This window comes from Chionomys nivalis, chromosome 26 (assembly GCF_950005125.1).
Source record: "Chionomys nivalis chromosome 26, mChiNiv1.1, whole genome shotgun sequence".
NCBI classification, from domain to species: domain Eukaryota; kingdom Metazoa; phylum Chordata; class Mammalia; order Rodentia; family Cricetidae; genus Chionomys; species Chionomys nivalis.
The window spans coordinates 17,554,336-17,561,211 of NC_080111.1; positions in this window are offsets into that span (position 1 = coordinate 17,554,336).

The window sequence follows — 6,876 nt, forward strand, 5'->3', positions numbered from 1 at the left end:
CTGTCTGTCGCGAATCAGAAAAGCTTCCAGGATTACAGGTTGTAGACAGTAACTCCAGATATGAGATTTGAGAAGTATTAGCCCCCTTGTTGAATCTTGGGGGAAAATACTTGAGAAAGAACAGAATTTCCGGGGGAAATTACAGCTGTTACACGTGTGACTGACTAAGTCAGACTAAAAACTACCCAAATAATCACCAATATAATGGGAGAGAAAGAGTCTGCACTGTCCTGTGGCTACTGATTCTTGCCAAGTGGGAGTATGTATTGGGACCATTTGGAGTCCTGGCCCCCAGCTGCTCTTCCCTGCTAGGGATCTTTACTTTCCTTCTGATTTGAGTTACTAAAGGCTGTGTCAAAGTTGTTTACCAGCTCTGCTTCACGAGCACACACATTGCCTTGACCTTGACGATCAGGGATAAGGTTTTCACCTGTTGGCCCACCTGACTGTGTTGGGCATATGAGCCTCCATGGTGCTATTGAATAAAGGGCTTCTTACCGGTGACTAGAGGTCCGTGTCTCTGTCTCTCTGTCTGTGTGTGTTTGTGTGTTTCAACCTCCAGCCCTTTGCCCGAAGCTCGCTAACTGTATGGTAGCACACAGAGCGCAGACAGGCGTTGTGCGCTGCAAGTATGTTTCCACAAGTGCCTTGCCCTGAGGAAACCCCTTGGACAGGCAGTCATATGCTGATCCGAGACCAGGCTACAAGGCTCCCAGCACCTACCTCTTCCTGTAAAGCTATTGTCTTCCGGCCAAGTTCCACATCCAGGGAACAAACTCAGCCATGAAGGACTTTGTAAAACCTGGCTCCTGGGGAGAGGTGCTGTTGTTAGTTCTCACACAGTCTGGGAGCTGCCTTCTACAGTGGCTGGCGCTGGCTGATCCTCTGTTCACTTTGAACCCATTTTTCAAGCAGCAATTAAAATGATTAAAACACAAACATGACCCTATTGCCTCTACTTAGACTTTTCCTGAGTTCACCGTGCCCTTAGGATAGAGGACCACATTTTCAGCATGGCTGTCAGGCTGACCTTACCTCTCCTCCACAGGGGCCTTCTTATGCATGCTAATGCTGTTTCTCTTACAGCATAGGTGTGAGTCCACCTGGTCTAGGAGAGACTTATATTTACAAATATTCATAAATATATATCTTAGAGCACTTACCCAAGTTTACAGCTGCACTTTTACAGATGGGATGACCTAACCAAACTCTCTCCTCGCCTTGGCTGGGCTACAAAGCCAATGAGAACGGTTCACCCTTGTCGCCTCCAGGACCTCCACACCTGTAGGAAGTTAAGGCCTGCCGGGCCAAGAGGAGCCACACTGGAGTCTGCCTGGTGATGTCAGAGGTCCTGATCTTACCTAGCCAATGAGGACAACCAAGCAATATTGTACCTAGTCTATGAGGGGCAACCACATGATGCTGTCAAGGGATCAGAACACCTGGGTGCTGGGAGGGTTCATCAGTTTGTTTCTTCCATTGTTAAATAACCACGTCTGCTTTATCCCTTTCACGGGTCTCTCGGCGTCTGTGATAGTAGATATTGGGCCTTCTCGTCTCCTCTCCTAGGGAAGATGTTAGGGCCCAGCAACACAAATGGTATTTGAAACATTGACAATTGTTAGAGCAACAAATGAATGTATAAGTACTTCCAAAACACTGAACTATTCATAAGCCTTGTATCCTTAGACAAATCATTTGCTGTTGGTCTGTTTGTCATCTAGAAGATATAGCTTCTATTCATAAAAGTAATTATGAGGATCAAATCCCCCACCTCTAGGTCACAGGTACTAAAGGGTCTTGCCCAGCTTCTCACATTGGTCCTGGGCTCTGAACTTGGTCTTCACGTTTGTGCAGCAAATGTTCTTTCTCACTGAACCACCGCTCCAGCTCCAACATAATACAATATAATATAATAATATAAAAAGACTATATAGTTTTAAATACCCACAACTCCTTTTTTAAAAGAGAAATGCTCTAAATTCAAAGCAAAAATGATTGGTAAAATATCTTTGGTACACTTACCACAGAGGAAATAGTAATGACCCTAACATGTTAAAGTCTTTTACAATTGAAGGGAAAAATATTAGCATGAATGTTAAGGGAGTAACACTTTTGACCTAAGGCCTCTCCATGGAATGGAATCCACACTAGACATTGTTAATGAGGGCAAGAACCTTGAGGAGATAGGTCATGGGCCTCAGGGTAAAACATATTACTTTATTCTGCTAAATGAATAGAGCAATGAATAAATAAACATAGGAATAAAGGAGTCCTAATGACATATAGCTATACCCATTGACCAGTGACTCACTAATTCCCCCTCAGAGAAGTCCCTTTCTGCAGGAATTAACAGACACCTACAACTGAACAGCCTGCAGAGAGGGAGACTCTGAAAGGCTCAGTCCTGAACGGCTTTTCTTTATCACACTTGTTCTCTCAAGGTTCATGGATCTACGAGGAAGGAAGGTGGAAAGATCTGTAAGGAAGCAGTGTTTTCCCAGCATGTCAGGCCACACGCCAATGCGAACTAAAGGATTGTGACAGACAACTGCATGTGACCTTCACAGCTCGGAGCCAGGCAAAGCCCCGGGGCAGAGAAGGGAAGTAGGCACAAAATCCCACCCCAACCAAGAAGCTGTTTGCGATTGGTAGTTGCTGTGAGACGGACATCAGTTTTCTTCAAGGAAGTGACATTGGGTGTATCGACCATGTGCAAGCCCCATACTCAGGAGGAGTTGGCTTTGGTTTCAGGCAGACCTGGATATTAGTTCCCACGTGGGAAGATGTACAGGAAATTATGTACCCCAAAGGGAAGAGTCTGAAATACCATGTACCCACGTGGGAAGTGATTTTGGATATCAGTGCTATGTGGGAGCATTCTGAGACACTGATACCTTCATGGGGAAGAAGTAAGAGATATCACGTTCATAGCAAGGGAAGAAGTCGTGAAATTTATGTGCCACCATGGGAAGTAAACTTAAGTATCACGCACCTTCATGGGAAGTAGTGCTGGATATCTGGTGTGTGCAAGCAGCAGACTGTGCAGATGGCAAAGGGTCCTTGTGCACACAGAGAAGCATTGGAAAAGCCAGGAAAAGTTAAACACATAACTTATCTCTTCAAAGGAAGAAGATGCTTAGCTGTTCTCCCAGAATTCTGGGGAAGAACATTAGTTTATAACCTGGCTATGTTTGTTATCTGTTGACTCTGCCTGCATCCCCCAGAATTGTTTTACTTATCCCAGGCATTTCCGCCTAAATCTTGAGCGTTGCTTCTAGGCCATAAAACCCATCCTTATGCGTGACATCACTTGTGATTTACAACAGCCTGAGTGACTTCTATGTTGTCTCGGTCGTTCTCCTAGATGCTAAATCCTGGATGCTGTCTCTGGGTCAACAGTATATATATATATATATATATATATATATATATATATATATATATATATATATATATATATTCCAGGTATGTGTTGTAAAGAGTTTCAATGTAAACATGTCTTAAATTTTATGTGCACTTGGGACTGACTTAATTGTTATCAAAACTTATTTTCCAAAATTGTGTTGTGCTTAAATATGAATAAAATAAAAGAACTGGTGTTAGACTCTTGAAGTTTGAACTAGTGACGAGAGAGAGAGAGAGAGAGAGAGAGAGAGAGAGAGAGAGAGAGAGAGAACACCAAGATGGGGGAAAGAAATATAGGAAGATTTAGGGAAAGGGAAAGAATACGATCAAAATATATTGCATTAAATTTTCAAAAACAGTAGGGGCTGGTGAGATTGCTTAGAGTTTACGAGCCCTGACTGCTCTTCCAGAGGTCCTGAGTTCAATTTCCTGCAACCACATGATGACTTTACAATCACCTATAGTGAGATCTGGTGCCCTCTTCTGGCATTCAGGCATACATGCAGACAGAACACTGTATACAATAAATAAGTAAATAGTCATTTAAGAATTGTTCATGTTGGGCCCATCTATTGGGAGCTCACCAAGGCCAGTTGGACTGTGACTGAAAAAGCATGGGATAAAACCGGACTCTCTGAACATGGCGGACAGTGAGAGTTGACGAGAGGCCAAGGACAATGGCACGGGGTTTTGATCCTACTTCAGGTTCTGGCTTTGTGGGAGCCTAGCCAGTTTGGATGTTCACCTTCCTAGACCTGGATGGAGGGGGGAAGGACCTTGGACTTTCCACAGGGCAGGGAACTCTGACTGCTCCTGGGACTGGAGAGGGAGGAGAAGAGGAGAGGGGAGAGGGGGAGAGGGGCGGGAGGATTGGGAAGGAAATGGGAGGCGGGGAGGCAGCGGAAATTTTTTTTTTTTTCAATAATAAAAAAAAAATTGTTCAAAAATAAATAAAAACAACAAATTAAAGCAAAAATGATAAAAAAAATTGAGGAATAAGCAAAAGACATGAATGGATAATTAACAGAAACATTTGAAATGTTTAGACATACGAAAATATATTCCACCTCACTCTGAATATGCAAATTAAACCTCACTGAGAGCTAATCATACCCATCAGGTGCAAAATTCAAAAGCAGAACTATAGTGATATTTATGTTTTAATAAATAAAGCTTGCCTGAGTATCAGAAGGGCAAAGCTAAGCCACTAGAGGTCGGGCAGTGGTGGCACAGACACTTTAATCCCAGGATTTTGGAGACAGGTAGATGAATCTCTATGTGTTCAAGGCCACCCTGGGCTATGCAAGACCAAGGTAGAAACAAATCCAGGTGGTGATGACTCACGCCTGTAATCCCAGTACTAGGGAGTCAAACACTTTTAATATCCCAGCACTAGAGGGAATAAAAAATGAGAGGAGAGAGGGGCTTAGTCTGCTTAGTCGCCCAGGCTTGGTAGAGGTAAGACTTCTTTAATGGCTTGGCTGCTTTGCTTTTCTGGTTTTCGGGTTGAACCCCAATATTAGTCTCTGGATTTTTATTGTCCGTGCTACACAGAACAATACAAACTTGGCGGGGCTGTTATAACAGACCCCTTCATTCACGGCTGGCGAAAAGGCAAAATGATTGAAGTTGCAGCCATGTCCAACCTTTGACATTGGCACGGGGTATCTGTAGGAGCCAGCCATGAAAAGCTAAATATGAACAGACTACCTAAAGAAAGTTCTTTACTTCCAACCATTCTCGCCTGCCAGAGTAGGACTCAGTCATCAATGAGTTTAATGGAGGCCTGAGTCTCAGTAGTTTACCCTGAAGCAATGCCTGGTTGCAGGAAGGACCACAAACTGAGATTACATGAGCACCACCCAAGAACAGACCATCCAAAGGAAATGCCTAACGTTCCAACCATTGTAGGTAGGATCACCTGCCAGCACACACTCACCAGGACACCCTAGACAAATGTCAGCCAATCAGGGGTCCTGAACCCCTCACCCCTACCTTTACTATTATAAAAACCCAACTCTAACTGAGCTTGGGGCTCTCCATTTATTCCAATACGTTGGGCATGCGGAGAGACCGAGTTTGCAAAGTTGCATAAAATAAAGGCTCTTTGCTTTACATACGGGACTCGGTCTCATTGTTGGCTTTTGGGGGGACTTTGTGGATTTGGGTATAACAATATATAGAGTAACTGGTCTCCAGAACTGATCAACCAAGGGACAAAAGTAATCACACACACACACACACACACACACACCACGGCGGGGGTGGGTGGAAGACACACATACACAGAGAAACACACGCGCGCGCTAAGCGTGTTGAGACAAATTCATAGCTGTCCTTCCTCAGCCACCTGTAGCCGCACGCCACCCACAGGCCAGGCCACAGCGGACACACCTACAAGGAGAGGAGTGCGGTAGTGGTTTTAAAAACTGCATGTGGATTTGATCTGGTCACTCCATAAAAAGAAACGCTTTCACACAGGTGACATTATTCTACATGCACAGATGACTGGTCGCAGCATCATTTGCCACTGCAAAATGCTAGCAACATACCTGAATGTGTAAACACAGGTAAGCATCTGAACACTATGGAATGAGTCGTGGGGCTGCAAGAGAGGAAGATCTCTGCGAGGCGCTAGGAGTGACTTCCCTAAGACACAGGCGTGTGGAAGATGTTACTCAGTAACAGCTTAGAGTGCATCTCATTTCCATGCCTTTTAACTTTGCAGAAAGAGACAGAGAATAAATCAGAAAGTCCTGAGGCCGTTCACTCAGAGCACAGGTAAATCAGGTGGCGCGGGGGGGGGGGGGGGGGGGCGGGAGTGGGGGAGACACCTAAATCTGCGTACCATTTTCACTGTTTGAATCCTATTAACGTTCTAAAAATTCAAAGAATAAAAATAAGGGCCTGGCAAGAAGGCTCAGGGAAGGTCCTGGGTTCAGTTCCCACGACCCAAGTCAGGAGGTTCCCAGCTGCCTGTAATTCCAGCTCCAGGGGACCAATGCCCTCTTCTGGCCCTCAGAAGCACATGTACACCTGGCACCCAGACACAGACACACGTACATACCTTTAAATAAACATAAAAAATAAATCCCTCAAAGATGGGAGGGAGCAGTGCCTAAAACTGACTCCAAACATCTCTGAACCAAATAAACACCCACATTATGGTGAATGGCGTCGCTATTCATGATTATTTCAGGTTCCTGGGTGCTGTCCCAGAAGTAGTTTTTAGCCCATCCATCTGCAACAGCGCTACACAAATTTGGCTAACAGCCTAGACGTATTGGGGTGGGGTGGAGTGTAGACATGCTGCCTCAGGCTCAACTCCAAACCTACTGAACCCAACTCAGCTAGGTCCATAGGTGCTGCATACGCTCTTACAGCTTCAGAAGCGTTAGGTTACAGGGCTTAAATTCCACAAAATTGACAGCAAGAATGGATGTTCCAAAAGCCAGTGTCTCCTTGGAA